Here is a 17,694-nt window from a genome sequence, read left to right on the forward strand (position 1 = left end):
TTAGAGAGCAGTGTGGTGTTGAGCCTCCAGAACTATTTTGTCTCATCCCTGCTTGCCTCTTTTGCTCTAGTAACATTGAGCTGGCCCCTTGAGGTTGCTCCTGTGAATCAGTACTATTTGCTGTAAAGAAGAATTGCAGAGCTGAGCTCTTTGCCCTTCAAACCAGGGAAGGCTCTTCCCAAGTTGTAGTACCAAGCTGGATACTCACTGAGAATTGTATTTCCCAAATTAGGCACAGCCAAAGCTAAAAATCTGGTTTATGCTGCATCATAAAACTTAATCTGCTTTCTCCCTTACAAATGTGGGTTTGTTTTAAATATTTATGACACTTCATCACACACTAGTAAATGTTCTTCAGTACATTTTGTAAAAGGAAAGATACCTATATGGCATGATTACTTACTCCAGTGACTGTGATTCTTAAGTCTTTCCTGAGAAGTTTTCTATTTACTGGTGTGAGAAGTGCCAAGTATGTAGCCAAGCAGTGTTTTCATAGAATCATAGCATCATTTAGGCTGAAAAAGACCTGTAAGATCATCGAGTCCAATCATTAACCCATCACAGCCAGCCCTAAACAACGTCCTGAAGTGCCACATAAACACAGCATTATTATTTCAGTAGCACTCTGAGGTGCAGACTACACTCAAGCCCTGTTATGATCCAGAAAGGGAAGGTTATGATATGAAGGAGGAGTTATGTCATACACATAAGACTTTCTGTCTTGGAGAGTGAGTTTCTCTGAGTGGAGAATTCAGGGGAAATATCCAGATTGTCCAGGAAGTCAGTGGCAAAACTGGTGAGAGAATCTACATGGACTTCTTGCAATTCAGCGCCTCAAATAATGCAGCCACACTGTAGTTTCCATTGACCTCTTCCAGGAAAACTGTTATTAATGAATACTACTCCCATCACTCTTGGACTCTGTGTTCATTGAGAAGAGAGGTCTTTGTGCCATGCATTAATGAAAACACAGTAAAAAGGTAGGATGGACAAAGCAGTTTTTAGTTTGGATGTGCTGGTTACTCCCTCACATGTTTCTGTGATTTGCCTTATGCCTGTGGGAGGCAAAAACTCTCTTGCACACATAGGAGGGGCTTCAGCATGTTTTAGTTGGTATATGGCAAAAAAGAAAACCCACACCAAAGCCTGAAGCCAGGTAAGCACAGATGCATCCCAGACTTGCCATTTGCAAGAGCACTGATTTATACTGTTCTTTGTAGCTCAATATTAACCAATATTTGCAGTAAGTAGGCTCTGTATTCCTTCTTGCTTGCATGGCAAGTGTGTGCAAAATGGGGCCTTACTGTGACCTTTAAATAATACTGTTTTAAAATATATTATTTATGCAACTATGTAGGTGACCATGGCACTGTATAGACAATGGAAAAAGAAAAGTTCCTCTCCCAGAAGATTGTGATAGAAATGTAACCCCAAGAGTCAGATCCAAGTTAAAAGAAGTCCTAATAAAAACATGCAATACAGTGTAATGAAAAGAAAAACATTTCTTTGTGTTGTATGTTTAAAGACAGAGTTTTAAAGGCACAGTTGGGACTTGTTTCTTAGCAACAGGGCTCATCTGAGCCCTGCAAACGCTGTCATGTTGGAAAAAGATAGCCTCCAGAAGAAAAGCAATATGAAGAGCTAGAAACATCAAATTTAGATGTCTTCCTGCTGCTGCAGGAGCATTTCATCAGCATTGCAAAGCCTCCAGGCAACAACAAGGTCATTTTGATCAACTGTAATGATCAGAACAAAGAACTCCTCTTTATCAACAGGGACGAGTAGTAAAAACATTATTTAAAAATCGGTGCATTGGTATTACCATAAACCAGAGTTTAGGTCCTGTCTTCCTCCTATGTCCATAGTAACAGGGCTGTTTTCTGCACTGAGGGCACAGGAGTCCTGCAGAACAAGGTCCTGGCTCTGTTGTGCCTCACACTGACAGTACCAGAAGTTTCAGAGGAAGATCTGTAACGCACAGAGTAAAATCCTACTGGCCTGTAGGAAGAGCTCCTCCTAAAGGAGTTGATGAGCTGGATGATACACCAAAGCAGGAGAGTTTTTATTAGTATTATTTAATCAAAATAAATTAATGTCAAACCTATTGGGCAGATTAGATGGGGTTCATGTAACCTGTGCACCTGAGTTGGTTGCCTTTATAATGTGTGGGGAGGAATTAGGTACTACCAGCATGTGACTCATCTCTTTAAACTGGGTTAAGTGAATCACACCCTCTGGGGGCCTCCATCTCTTTTTATTTTTAATTTTTTTTTTGCCTCCAAAGGGTAAGTGGCTCAGATCAAGACACCTCCCTTGCAGATATCCAAAGTTAGGTCAGATGAAAGCTACCCATTATCTGGTTCACAGAATAAGGCATTTGCTTCAATAGTTTCAAAACATTTCAGGCATTGCCCACACATCTTTCTGGATCTCATTTCGTCCTTACAAGAACTGAAGTAGTTCTGACCTCCGTGCTGTCTCCTCATGCATACACATCTGCTGTGTCTCATGGAATTTGTGCATTTTTGAAGCTCAGACCTGAACTCTCTTTCTTGTGAGTGCTCAACATAAAACTGCACAATTTCTATAATTTCTATCATTACAGAGTGCAGCTCTTTGATAGCTCTTCTCCAAAGCGTGTGATATTGAGAGGGAGGGAGGGAGGGAGGGGGACACATCTGTGAGAACATCCCAGAGAGATGTGCATGGAGAGCCCATGCTGGAACAGGTACTCCTGGCAGGAACTGCAGCCTGTGGAGAGCTCGTGCTAGGGCAGATGTACCCCAGAGGACTGCAGCCTGTGGAACAATTGGTACCAGAACGGGGGAAAAGCATCAAGAGGAAGGAGTGGCAGAGAGAAACTTCTACAAACTGACCATTAATCCTCTGTTACTCCCCATCCATCCTGCACTGTTCAGAGTGGGGCAGAGGAAGAGAAATCTGGAATGAAAGAGTGAAGTTGAATCTGGGAGTGGAGTGAAAATTAAGAGGCAAGGGTCATGTTTTATTTATCACTATCCAAACATATTTTAATTGGCAATAAATTGATTTACCCCAAGTCCAGCCTGTTTCACATTTGACAATAATTGGCAAGTGATCCTGCTGTTCTTTATCTTGACCCACAAACTTTTTTAGGCTTGTTTTTCCCTCTGCCCTTTGGAAGGGGAGTGCAAGTGGCTGGGTGAGTGTGTGTCAGCCAGCCATGGGCAGCTCAGCACAGCACATCACCAATTTCTGTCCTGCTCTTCCATAGCTTCCCTCCTTAGCACAGCCTGAAAGTCCTGAGGGCTTTGCTGACCATGGAACACTTCTCTCAGCACTGCTTAAGGTGATAATTAGATTTCTTCCTTGAGGGATGTGCTGGTTGCTCACAATATTTCTTTCCTTCATCTCAGGGGTAGAAAGCATGAGAGAGGTCCTTGCATGCTCTGTATCAGTAGCATTGAGAGCTCCCAAATTTACCAGTGGGGCTGACAGGTGAGCCCTGAGGACTCTTGAGAGCTGGCTGCTGCCTCTCCTCACTTCACCCCAGCCAGCCAGGATGGTGCCTGGTCATAATCCCTGGTTGTGATGACTGATGTAGAAAGGTTTCCCTTCTCACTCTTCTGGAACACTGACATATCCATCTGAGACTTGATTGTGGCAATTCTACAAACAGCATCTGTCCCTTGATCTTGGCTGCAGGTGACAGCACCTCACATCACGAAAAAGCAGAGAAAACCATTTACCAAAAACTCAGTGCAAAGCCACGGTTAAAGCCAAGTTCAACTTTAGGAGAGCTCTGGAAAGACTTTGCACTGAACCTGCTGTGACACAGATATGTGTTACCTTCTGTTGATTCTGATACAGGTTTATAACCTATACTAAGAAGAGATTAATTGCCTGGCCACTATTCCTCTTCAGTCTATTAAGTTTAATATAGCTGCACAGCATAGGCACTCGATGGGACACTATTGGATCAGTTCTGCTTTCCTCAGGTCATAAAAATCCTGATTAAATATCATTAGCATTGCTTAAGCAGGAAGAAATATGACAGCATAGGAAAGACATTTCAGATGAACATTCTATGATATTCTGTAACACTTATTTTCTGGTCCATACTTGTAATCCTAATCCATTTTTATAGCCAAACCCATGGCGGGCAGCAAGGCTCAACTAGGAAAGCCAGAATTTGATTGAGCAACCCAATGGCTCTTTCACTGTGGCCTGAGGCATGATATAGCCTGGAATTCCTTGATTTCAGTAGGAATTTGGTGCCTACATGTTTTCAAAGGTCCATGCTCTTTCTCTGCCTTCCTTCTATCATTCTTCAACAGAAGCAAGGGAACATGGCCATGTGTAATTACACAGACATACACTGGGGTATCATTAGTACTTATGAGATGCTAAAATAAAGAGAACTAGATGAAGTGCTGCTCTTGGTCTGTATGGACATTATGAGAGAAGAGACAGTATGCTTAAAACAGATTAAGTAGAAAAATAGATGCAGTTAGTTGTGTATGTTAAAAACATTTTTTGAAGGATTATAAATAGTTTAGGGCCAGACGTTTGAGAAGGGTAAGAATTATGTTTGTGCTCTCTCCCTGCTGAGCAGTTTGGCTCAGCTGTTAATTTTCACTAACAGGAAAACAAAAAGTACTTTTCCAATAGACTTGCATTGCCTTAATCCCAGATCTAGAAATGGGATGTTTCACATGGATCCCATGGATGGTGCAGACTGTACCTGCCTTGTATGATTTGTCAGTTGTCTGGGAATGACGAGACTGAACTCCCACAGCACCACACAGGTTCTGCTTTGTGCAGCCAGCCAATACATCAGTAAATGCACCTGTACCTTCTCCAGATACCCCTTTCTTCCTCCAGGTATTCTAAGATTCAGGGAATTTCCTACACCACAAGTGGTACTCACACCCCTGTATTGTTCTATTGTTTGACCTTTTTTCCTCTGTGTATTTTGATCAGTATTAGTTCAATGAGTACTAAGGGGAATTAATCACAATTTTCACTCCCTCCAGTCCTCTTCCCACCCCAAATCTGGTCTTGCTTTCTGTCAGATGCGACAGCTCAGAAGAGCACAGAGCAAATTGCAAAGGTGAATGCAAAGATTTCTAAAATGTACTGGGGCTGCCTCTAGTTTCTTGCAGGGGAGCACAGTAGGAACTTCCAGGGGAGCACTGCAGCCTCGAGCTCCCTGTGGTTTGTGACCCTTTAGGAATGACACATGTAGGCTGCTTTGTTCCACCTACACCCCAGGCCCGCCCACGACCCCGATTTTGCCCAGTCACAAGCACCCAGTGCTTTTGCTGTGTGCTGAAGTTCCTTTTCTACACGAGGAACATTTTCTGTGTGAGAGCTAATGGGGTCTTCATAACCCTTAGCAACTTCTCATTCAGGAGTTCCAGCTGTGCATTTTGAACTTAAACTTCCCTTCTCCCTTGCTGTCCCATGAACCAACTTGTTAGAGATTTCCCAACAAGGAGCTGCTGTAGGACAGTGGTTCCATTTGTAGTGCCCAGTGTAAGGATCATTAAGGATGTGAGACCTTACAGCAAACACTTCTGCTTAGAGTATTGCACTGTCTTAATTCCTTCCCCGTGTCTGAGACAGAGAGGTGTGGTTTGCTGTGGATGGCTGATGTCCCAGAGTGCTGGTGGTGCTGCTCCAATCCATCTCCAAGAAAAGAAGTAAGATGTAGCTGCTCTGTGATGTGGTCTTAGTGCATCACTGTCTTTGGATTTTTCACAGAACAGACACTTTTCTCTGAAAAATACTAATTGTAAAATTTAAGATAATTTTTCATGGGTGCATCTGGTTAAACAAATGCTTCTTTGAATGACAATAGCAGGCCTCTGCTATCAGATTGTTCTGTGTACCACAGCTAAAAATATATGGGGTTTTTTTCCATTGCAGGCACAATAAAAGATGGCAGAATAGCTCTGATGTGTCAAATTGTTGCTTTTGTACAGTACTGTACTAGAAATCTCATTTTGCAAAATGTGAGGGAAGAAAAAGTGCTATGTTTTTAATCACTAAAATTAAAAGAAAAATGAATTATTTTAGCTAGAAACGTGGGGTAATTTAATGCTTAAGTGAAGGAAGTTATAATGACTGTAGAAGTACACTTCAGACACCTGTAGGGATTAGCAGAGTAAGGAATCCCTAAGTAGGAGGGGAACATTGAGGTGCATAGCAGCACATCAATGATCCGTGCTTTCAGAGCACACAGGAGCCCATGCTTTGAGGAGGGGTGTGGGAAGGAGCATTATTACTGCATTTTGGGCAGGAGAAAGTATCACTGCCTGTCTTTTTGGTAGCTAAAACTGCAGGTTCTTACACGTGCAAGAAAAGCATCTGACCTATAAATAAAAATAAAATGGCACAATAATGGTTTTACTGATGCAGCCTTTATAGATTCCTAATAGAGATTGGGACATTAGTTAACTGCAGAAATAAATTGTTACAGCAAGTTACCTTGTGTCACACAGGATCTAGAACAAATCCCTAATTCAAGGTAGGGCATTTGTGTTGCAGGATGACTGTAAATGAAAACAGTAATAGGTTTTCACCAGCTCTGAAAGCAAAGTCTTAGGGGGAATAACATTTGATGTGGCACATGAAAGGGAACTCTGGCTGGAGAGTAGGTGAATATAAGGAAGGAAAAAAGATTTAATTTTTTGAGAGAGGGGAAAAAGAAATAGAAGTTGGAGTGACCTGAGTGCACAAGAAAAGGAGAGGGAGGAATTAAATACATAATTATCCTTCTTTTCTATTTCCTTGCAAGCCAGATTGATGGACAGGTGGTTAGTGGTGTCATCATTAAGAAACATTTACTGTGCAAAGAAATTGAGTTTGACTTTGCCATCTTCATTAAGAGGAGAGGATGTCCAAGCAGAGACCAGAAGGAGTGGGCAGGATATGGGAGAGGTGTCCTGAAGAGATGCTGGAGTTGTCATTGGCAAAGTGGAGACAGCACACAAAGGCTTGTGTGCAGATGAAGTTGAATGAGGGCATGGTATGGAGGGAGCAGGAAATGGGGAAGGGAATTGCAGAGCCTGAGTTAGTGCCTCTGTGAAACAGGAAAAGAAGGATGGCAACAAAGAGCAAGAGATGCTGAGGATGTGGTAGGAGACAGAAGTGAGGCAGATGGCAAAGAGCAGAGAGCCCTAGTGCAGGCCTGAGCTAGGAACCAGAAACATGGAGCACAGGTCCTGACACTCATCCAGATTCTTTGCAGACCTTGGTGAATTGTTTCAGCAGAGAGGACAGAAACCTCATTTGTGAAAGAAGGGAAACATAAGTCATGTTGCAACACTTACAAGACAAAGCCAGGGAGGAAGGAAGTTGGTTAGGGGAGCTGGAAGGACAAGTGAAGCTGCATGACTGACACAACTCTGCTGAGGTAGGAGACTTGCCAGAGACCTTTTTCTGTAGTGGAATAAAGTGTCAGTCTCCCCTTGGTTTCAGCTGTACAGTCCCATAAAATGAATTCATGTTGTGGTGTGAATGCTGATACAGTGAATCCAGGTGGGATAATGAGCTCAAACCACAGGTGGCCATTGTCATTAGAAGCTGGAGAGTGTCCCAGCTGTACAGCTTCTGGGCACAAGGCAAGCCTAAAGGTCACCAGACATCTGTTGGGCCTGCTCTGCTGGGCAGCAAGGAGAGCAACACCATCTCCTGAGCAGAGCCTGGTCCTCAGACAGCTCAACAGACTTGCTAAAAAGTTAGGAAAGTACACATATGAACATAGAATCAAATTTCTACAATTTCTAATTTTGCTTAAGGATGTATCCGTGCTATTCATGTTAGCCATGTTTGAATTTTTCAACCTCATACCAAGCAGCAGGCATATCCTGTTTGCCATGGGCTGTGACTTATTTAAAAGTACTGTCTTTCTGCAGTCTGCACTTCAGAATTGCTGCCAAGATCAGGTTAGACCTGGTGAGCCAAATGAGTCCCTGGTGTAACTCAGGCAGTCAGTGGATTTATGTCAGGGATGAATCTGGGTCCAATATAGATGTATTTTTTGGCAGAATAAGTGAAACAACAGAGGAATGAATAAAGTTTAGATGGATGGTCCCTCAGTTGTGCCTGGCCTTCTTGATAGAAGTGTTTTTCTACTATGCCCACTCCTTTCCAAGGAAATGCACTCCTCTGGTTTCCCTGCTGCTTGCTCCAGAGTCCTGAACTGGGGGAGCTATGCAAGGTGCCAAGGGAAGTCTTGGTGAGTGGGAGGTTATGAAGCTTTTTGAGCTGCTCCAGGGAGCCATGGGCTCTTGAGAGACACAGTACACAGTTCCCAAGAAAATATGGGAGGAGTAGCAGCTTTGGGGATAGTCCAGAACTGCAGAAAGAGCTCTTTAGCCCAGGGAGACTCTTGTGGGGTACAAATACCTCCTACCCCTTGAAGCCTGGCCCTCCTGGCACACAAGTGGCAAATGTGAACTCCCTTTCTTTTGCAGGACTTGTACTCTCCAAAAAACATCCTTGCTTAGAAAACACAATGGAAAATTGACCCTAGTGAATTCCATTTAGCCACACTGGAGGATGTACAGAGAAACAACATTTGTTTAGGCCGTGAAGTCTTGCATTGCAATATCAGTGTCAGGTGTTATGGTGGGTCTGCTGCCCCCAGTGTGTGTCCTTCTGGGAAGGACATTTAAAAGTCTGAATCTCAGCTGCACCTTTTGACAATGAGAGAAGTGCTTCCAGCATAGGAGTGCTTAACCATGTTACCACTGTGCCCAACCTCACTGTTAACCTAATGTTACACATCAGAATTAAAAAATAAGAAGAGGCAGGATGAAACCATGTCAATTTCAAATTTCTCTGTATAACCATTTTTTATGGTACACCTCACTCCATATAAATCTCCTCTAGCCTCTGAAAAATGAGGTCCTTGAATCATTGTACAGTAGAGGTATTACTTTTTGTATTTTACTCAAAATCATTATGTGCTCTATTGTGATATTGGGAGCTCAGTTCTTTGTGACAGCTACCAAAAAATACACATTCATTTTTATCTACTGCTGACCAGTAGCTAGCAGGCAGATACTGCAAAGTATTTGGTAAAGGGAAAATCTGTCCTTGGACAGAAATATGTGTAAACCAAGTGCTATTTCCTGCAAACTGGGAACACAAGAACTCCAAGTGATTGGAGGAAGAGGGAATTCAGATGATAAGACCGTGTTTATAAAATCTCACAGGCATATTTGTGGGGCTGTGCCTTTGCAGGCCTTGCTGGACACATCCAGATGGCCAAGCATCATTAACTGTTTGTGGATAACCTGGCATTTGAACACAGGTACTCACTTGTGTTTGTGACCTGCTCAGCTAAGCTTGGTATTTCCTTTGGCTTTGGTCTCAGACAGGACTAGTCCCTGCAGAAATGATGATTTTATCCAAGTAGATATTTCTTCTAAAGAAGGACCATACTTCTGCATAAAGCAGTATTTCCCTTTAGTACAAAAACATTTCCCCTCCGAGGCTGCCTGAGCTGTTTGACAGGAGCATGCACAGCTCGGGGGAGATACTTGAAGTTCACCTGTTTTGGTGTGATCAGCAACTCACAAGCAAGTTTTCTGATTGCTGTGAGAGTAATTGCACTTGACATTTTCAAACCAGAGCAGCTTTTCAAAAATCAAATGAGAAATCATGAAGAGTCCTGTGTTCAAGGGCTGTCAGACATGTGGTGGCAGAAGGACACAGCTCTGGGAAAAAAAACCCAGAGAGATCAGCTAAGCTTTGTGTGGAATAGTTAAAGTTACTGAAATACCACAGAATAGCTGTGAGTGGAAGAAGCTTCTGCTGAAATACCACAGAATAGCTGTGAGTGGAAGAAGCTTCTGGAGGTCACTTAGTCCTTCCTCCAAGTGGGTTCAAGTAGAGCAGGTTGCTCAGGATCTCCTCCACAGCATCACAGGATACCTGCTGATGCTGACACATGCATAATATCCACATTTTCTCCATCCTAATCAGAAATCTTCCTTTTAGAAAACTGTTCTGTCTGGGCTGGATTGATTTGTCTTGGCTGGTGCTCATATTCACAGAATCTGTAAAGTCAGGGGTCACTCCAGCCCACACTATTTATGGAGCCTGGGCTGGGGTGATGTCAGGAACAGCTCATTTCTCCACTGCCAGAAGAGACTTGCTTTTGTTGGCCTGCATGGGGCCCTTCCAAGGGGAGCCAGAATGGCTGTGGAAGACTCCAGAGCTTGTCCACAGGAGCAAGACTCGTGTGGAGGCTCACTCTGGCTCTGTGCTTCACCTGTAGAATTACAACACCCTCACCAAGGAGGCTGTGGGTTGCTGCAGCTCAGCTCTGTGTGGATCCTTGTCCTCCTCATCCCACACTGCTCTTCTGCAGAATCCATCATGTTCCAATCTCCTAATCAGGGATGGCAATGTGGGAAGTTCCCGTCAAAAGGGATGCAAAAGCTGCATGTATTGTTGAAAATGCTCCCTAATGGTTTTGCTGAATAGGATGAAACATCTTGATATTTTCAGTCAAGTAAACGACCGTGAAATGAGATTTTTGTTTGTTAAGCGTCTGAATCACCTGAAAGGTACCAAAGGCAAACTTAGAGTGTAAAGCACCATCTCCTAAATATATTTGATACTATGTACATCAGCAAAACAGCAATGGCTTTAGCAGGTAAAGTGCTTTACCTTTCGTCTAAGAGTAGTGGTTTTATGAAAAGTGTCCTTTAAAAGCAAGACCTGGTTACTATTTGACTAATAGTAGCACAGAACAGAGCATCAAGGACATAGCCCCATCAGGCTAGACAATGAATTTCCTGACAGACCCTCTAAATTAACACCTTAATAGTGTTACTTTGGCATTATGAGAATAAAGTTACAGCATCAGAATTACTTAGCAAGCAGCTGTAAATCCAGGATGGAGTTCTGGTCTCACAAATCATATTCCAGACTCCTGAGTACAGCACCACACCACTTAGCTACAGAGTGCAATTCTCTTACGTCCTGTTTGTCCCTGCTTGAGACACTGGCTCATAAAATGTGTGCACTGAGTTTTCTGAATTAAGAAAAAAATATGAAAAGGTGTTTTTAGTCTCCTGCATACTTATCTGCAGATCACTGCAGATCTCCAAACATTTATGTCAGTTTTGTTTCACATTCCTCTAGTCCCTAAAAGATAGCTTGTACTTTGAGGTGATTTTGGAGGCTGATGCACTTTATTACACTGCCATTTCTGCTGCCTTGCTCAGCAGAATAACCTCTAATTGCTCTGCATACCCATCTAACTTTCTAATAAGATTAATTTTGTCTTGTGTCTTGGTAGTCCCTAATTAACATGATTTGTCTTCACAGTTAAGGGCTCCAGGGTATTGCAGCAAGCTCAGAGTCGCTGCTCAGTGAATCTTAGAAGTAGTTATTCCGTCCTTCCATGAGCAGAGCAGAATCTCCTAGGGAGCTTCAAAGGGCTAAATTCGTTGCAAGGCATTGATGAGAGAGACAGAGGAGGCAGAGCAGCTGCAGACCTCTCCTGGAGCTGTGGCTGCCAGGCTGGATCATCCAGGCAGGGCTGGAAGAAGAGAGCCCTGAGCTGCCCCTAGCCTGTTGCTTTCCTTCTGCTCATTTAGAGCTCCCCAAGATGGGTGCTAATGGCACTTAATTAACCTGTGCGAGGGCAGAGGCAGGGAGATGAGCGAGCACTTGATGTGGCTTCACCCAGCAGCCCTTAAACTCCTGTGGGAGCTGGAAGGTCATGCATACACTCCTCCTGCTCTGTGCCTGACAAGAAAAAGCTTTCTGTGGCACAGACAATTAAGAATAAACTTCAGTTTATCACTGTATAATTGGCAAGAGCCTGAGTGAATGCTCATAAGAATCTATAGCCTTTTCCTCATTATGCTTCTGCTGTTACACAGCTTTTACTTCCAGCATCCTTTAGAAACTGGACGTACCAGGAAGCCAGAAAGCTTTTCTTGCAGGAGGTTTCACAGCCTCTCTGAAATGAGGAGGGTCTCTCCACAGACATTCTGCTGTTGAGGCTTCCAGGTTGGTCAAGTTTGGGTGAAAAGCCGGATTCAAATTATTTCTGTATCAACACCACAAAACAGAATGGCTTGAGGTTTGTTTCTGGATGTACATCGGGAAAACAGAAAAATTAATTTCTGTCAATAGGATCAGAGTCTTAAAGAGAGCCTTAAAAATAAGAGATGGTTTAGTGGATGATTATTTCTAGCTTCCTGGTTCCTCTCATTTAAGTCCCAGGCTCCTGCAGTGGGTGAGTGCAGAGCAGCCTGGGACTAGGAGAGCCGTGGCAGAGCATCCACACCTGTGCTCACAGCTGCTGGCAGGAGGAGAAGGGAGCACAAGGTGGGTTAAGTACCTGGTTTAATAACAGACAATATAAATACAGAAAGTTCTGCATGGCAAGAGACAATAGAGAGAAACCAGCAGCAGAGCTGATTCCATAAAAAAAGAGCTTTTAAATTGCTGATAAAATTACAGAGCAGCAGGAATGAGTCCACTTAGGTCAGATGAACTCTCAGCAAAGTGCCCTGTGCTGTAAACAGTGCTCATGCCTTTTGTTCTCCCTTATGTTTGTTATAATTGGAAGCCAATTGCATTATTACTCTGAATGCTGGCATACTTAATAAGGATGCCAATTAATTGAAATTCTCCCTCTACTCCATTAGTAAAGAAAAAAAAGCAAGCACTGAGCAGGAGCAAGGCCTCAGTTGTTTTCACAGCAGTGCCCCTGGCTGGCAGCAGAACCAGTGGCAGGTCCTTCAGCCTCCCTGGCTCTTCATTCCCTGTCTGACATGCAGATGGGCTGTCATGCACTTCTGATGTATTTTGATGAGTTTACCTATAGCAATGCATATTCCTTGGCTGTAGGTATTACTTGCTACAACTTTCCCATTTCCTATGTCTCGGTGTCCACGCAGCAATGTTTCCCCCCACGTCTGGGGAGTTACGTGTTCTCTGCAGTGGCTCATACTCTTGTAAAGCACGATGCCAAATGCCATTGGTGGTTCTGGGACCACATCATTTATCCAAGGGGAGGGAAAAAAACCCAAAGCCAGTCTAGGAATCAAGCAGGTGCAACTTGCAAAGATGATTCAGGAAGTCCTGGCAGAATTCTGAGGTCTGCCCCACCGTGGATTATCCAGTGGGTCCTTGCATTTACTGCTCAGCAGAAATTCTCCAGTCTCAAACACTTCAAGCACCCCCTTATTTTATGCATCAAGTCAACAGAATTAAACCATAGGACTGGACTGGAAAACTTCACCCAAGGATTGTGGAATGTCTGGCAGTGGAACAAGCTGTACTTCAATCTCACTATTTATGGGTGGCTGCTTTTAAGCGTTCAAAACATTGCAGTGCTGCAGAGTAAAAATAATTTTGATGGGTCCGTGTATAATTAAAGCTTTAGTAAGTCACTTCACCTCCATGCAGGCCCCCCTTCCATGTAATTTAAGATTTTGCTGTGTATTTTTAACCTTGGAAGTCTGTGAAAGTTTGTTGCAGTCAAGTTTTGAAGTTTTCATTAAAAAACTCGGCATTTTTAGAAGAGTTAACTTTTCCTAGAGCATTACATACAAGGAAAAATCTCATTTTTGATGCAAAGGCGCTGCTGTCTTACTTGCACGTGGGCTGTCTTCTGTAGAAGCTACACAAACACTGTCAAGTGTGTTTTGACCGCACGACACAAACCTCCTAATAACAAACAGATGCAGAGCTCAGTGCTGGAGCTACGCAGGTGCTGAGACAGCTGGGATCAGCCATGGGCACACAGTGCTTTGGGACATTTTCCACATGTGCTGGGGAAGCAGAGAGCTACTCCCATCCACAGCCTGCCTTCTGCAGGCTCAGGATCTGGAACAAACCCTGTGGAGATGAGGATTGCAGGTGCCAGCTCTCCCTTGTCAAGTGACTGTATATTTTTGTCTACAGCGAGGCCAAAGGGAAAGGAGTGAGCCAGAATTCCCTCTGGATGTCCTTCGGACATGGGAGGGGAAAATAAAAACAATGTGCTGGCAGAAGCTAAACAAAACATTTTTAATAGCAGGCCATGGAGGAAAAATTCATGAGCTACTCTCCATGGCAACATCTAGGTTCTGTCACGTTTGCTGCCTCCACTCTCTCCTCCTTCCCTTTCTCCTCTCCCTCTCCTACCCTTCAGCTCCCGCTGCTCCTGCCCAAGTCCTGCCCACAGGACCTGGCATTTGCAGGCAATGGCTTTGGCACCAAGGTGTCATCGATGTCCCCTTCTGGCAGATCTGAATCTGTGGGATTTAGGTTGTTAATTCTAAGAGGGACCAAGTAAGCCTCCTGTTTCCTAAGCTGTCCACTGCTCCTGCTCTTCTTACCCCTCAAACTGCTAGAACTGCCTACCCACTCCAGCCCCCTTGCACTGTATTTGCAGGGGCAGACTTCAGTCTGTATGGATGCTGGAAAGGGGAAAAAAAGCTTGCCCGTGGCTGTTTAGTTAAGCTTTATCCTAAAACTTCAACTTTTAAGATGTTAGTCTAAAACATGTTTATTTCTAGGAAAAAACCCCAAACCAGGTAATTGCACTCAGTCCTGACTTACTTCCGTGGCTGAAATGAACTACAAGTGGAAAGATGCAGGGGATGTCCTGACAGGTGGCACGTGGGGTCTCGCTGGTGCTGCAGCACTGTGTTGAAGTCTTGCCACCTTTACGTGCTTCATATTTCATAGCATCACAGAATTGATAAGGTTGGAAAAGACCCTTAAGGTCATCAAGTCCAACCACCCACTTGCCAAGAGAAACAAATCCAGCAGCCAAGAACCAGTGAGGAATTGCAGTGTCAGTGACAGCCTCCATACTCTGCACTAAGCTCTGGCCCAGCCCATGGGAGCAGCACCATGAGTTCCTCAGCTCTCCTAAACTGCTCAGTGGGAGAAGGCCACAGACTGTCCAGCTGGATGCTGTGCTCCAGGAGTGCAGCTGTAACCCTGTGGACTGATTTTCATCTATTTCTATGAATAGAAAGTGGCTTGGTGTCTTCCATTGCTTGCTTGGAGTGCCTCTGAGGAAACTGGTAGGAATTTGCCCCCTGGCAGAGGAGCACAGCTGGCCATGGAGCCAGGTACTCACAAAAGGTCAGTTCCCTCAAGAGGACACCCTGCACATCTCTATTTTTGCTGCCAGCCAAAGAGGTTCACTGATTACCCCCCTGTCTGCAATCACAGCTCTCTGAGGGAGCCATGGGAAGAAGGGCATAGTGGAGACCTTGACAAGAGCCCTGCACTCACAAGCTGCAACAACCACAGAGGATGATACAGACGTACCTCTAATGTTTTCCTGAACCAGTCTTTTCTGTTCAGAGAGCTTCAATAAGCTTAGAGAGAAAGAGCTCTTATCTCAGGGGGTTTAGGTGACACACCTGCACTGCAGGTTCTCTCTCATGCAGCCCAAGCCCCAGTGAAATCCAGCCAGGTGGAGACTGGGGACACTGGTGAGGATTCACACTGTCCAGAATGCTTCTAGGGTATTTTACTTTGCATCTGTTTCCTCAAGCAATGAGACAAACAATTATCTGCTTTAGGAAGCTTTAGCAGATCATCATCCTGGGCATTAATGTTTTACAACTCCATTTTATTACCCTGTTAATAGTGTCCTTTCCACAGCCCAGCTCTGCCCTCCTAAGCAGAGGAGGAAATGGTGCTGAGCATCAGCAGATAGTGCCTTACCCTTTCCTTAAGAAAGGTTTAGTGGTTTCCCTCATCGTTACCCAGAGGGCTACAGCTGGCATTGGATTGATGGCAAGAATGAGAGACCTCCATGCCTGAAACCACTCTTTACAGCTCTACCTGGAGTATAAAAACAAGTTCATGACACTGGGGAGCCCAGGATGTCTTGACCAATAGATACCATATTCACTGCTATAGCAAGGCAAGGATTGCAAGCCTTATAACCATTCTTGCACATCTTTTTCTGACTCACACAAGCAAGAGCCAGCACATCTCATGAGCTTTCAGCACATCCACAACATCTGCCTCGCGTACCTGCCACCACTGTTTAATGACAGCTAATAATCATTTTACTTCAGGAAATTGAAAGACACGCACCAGACATGTCCCCACACACAGAGCTCCCCTGACACAATACACAGGTACAGCTCATCCCCACAAAACACACACTTGTTAATTACATCCCCCTTGATGATCCAACAGCCCTGCTCCCACAGGCATCTCCGATTTTGTTCCCATCTTTGCCCGTACCTGCCTCCAGCTGTGTGCTTCCTGCAGCTTTGCTCCAGCTCCTCAGTTGTGATGTAGGCCTGCTTTTCCTCTCTGGAGCAGGAAAGGAGGCACCATAATACTGCCTTATTTACTCCCAGCACCACAGGGGACTGGCTTAAATGATCTCCAGGGTTTCAGGAAGAGGAAAAAATACTCCCTACCCCCCACTCCCTGGCTCTCAGACTTTTGTAGGGTAGGGATCATCATCATCATCGAATCACCATCATCATCTCCACATGTGGTCCCTGATTGCAGTAATTTGGGTTTCTGCTATTCCTCCACCTGTACCAGCTCATCAGATGTGATTTTCTTGCAGCAGAGATGCTTTATTCTGGGAAGCCTTGGGTACCTGGCAGTCAGTGGGAAGCCCACTCAGCTGTCTGCATGCTCAAGTTACTTGAGCTTACACTGTGGTCATCAGCGTCCAGTCTCCCTCAGGCTCCAACCAGGCTCCTACTTCTGACCTTCCTGGGAAGCTGCCATCACAGCTGGTCCTCCACATGAAACGTGCCAAGCTCTGTGTCTGACTACAGCTCTTGCAGGAGTGCCCAGGATAGACTTTCTTGTAAAAACAGGAGAGGAAAAACTTCTCTCCTACAGCTTAAGGTATTCCATAACAAGTTCCCTTCTGCACTTGGATAACACAGAACAGACTGTTCAGGACAGGCCATGGTCTTGATTTCATGGCTTTTTCCACCCTGCATGAGTGACTCAAACAATAGAAAACCAGGGGAGAACACTCAGGGGTGTGAGGTTTTGCTCTAAAAGAAAAAAAAAAACAAACCAAGCTATCCCTCTCAAAGTATTTTGCTGTACTCTGTGAGGCCAGGAACCAGCAGGTGATGCTCTTGGGAAGGCCATGGCTGCTGAGGTAACAGAGACACCAGGGAGGGGACTTTATCCTGTATGACAATGGACCAGAGAGGAAAGAAAGGGCAAAACCCCTCGTTTTCCCCTTCATTTTATTGTGTTGTTCTGCAGACAACATATCCCCCTCGTGTCCAATGGGTTAAACTCCTGGAAACAAACATCTGTCTATATTTACTGGTGTAATCTAAAAATACTCTGATTGTGCTGACAGCCAAAGCAAGCAGAGGCTCCCAGGGGCTCTTTTTCTACCCTGGTACCATGTGGGTGCCCCAGCTGGCTGACACTGCCCCAAGTGAGACGAGTCTAAAGAGCGAGATCAGTGTCACACCCTCTGCCTCCCAGCTGCTCCAGAAGAGCAATCCTCAGCTCCCACCCATCCCTCTGCCCAGCCCCCGGCACTTGCTGGCTTTGGGTGCAGCAGAGGCTGTACAGTTCAGCCAGGTGATTGCAAGGGGCTGAAAAAACAGACTCATGAAAAAAAGGACAGGACATCTTCATCAACTCCCCTGTGTCCCCAAAGAGGCTGCATCAATTCATGATTTAGAATAATCCCAGATTTCATTGCAGTTTGAATGTTTTCCA

At 44.5% G+C, this 17,694-nt stretch overlaps 1 protein-coding gene and 1 long non-coding RNA gene across 5 annotated transcripts in view; one reads left to right on the forward strand and one right to left on the reverse strand.

Annotated features, from left to right (window-relative positions):
* STUM (stum, mechanosensory transduction mediator homolog) overlaps positions 1-17,694 on the forward strand; it is a 46,777-nt gene that overhangs the window by 11,149 nt on the left and 17,934 nt on the right. The window lies entirely within an intron of this gene.
* Positions 4,696-16,408, reverse strand: LOC147655067 (uncharacterized). Its single transcript, XR_015281321.1, has 3 exons — positions 16,222-16,408; positions 9,809-10,558; positions 4,696-9,766 (listed from the first exon to the last, which is right to left on the reverse strand). It is a non-coding gene; the product is annotated as an uncharacterized LOC147655067 (long non-coding RNA).

The sequence above is a fragment of the Cyanistes caeruleus genome, chromosome 2, assembly GCF_971803275.1.
Source record: "Cyanistes caeruleus chromosome 2, bCyaCae1.hap1.1, whole genome shotgun sequence".
In the NCBI taxonomy this organism is placed as follows: domain Eukaryota; kingdom Metazoa; phylum Chordata; class Aves; order Passeriformes; family Paridae; genus Cyanistes; species Cyanistes caeruleus.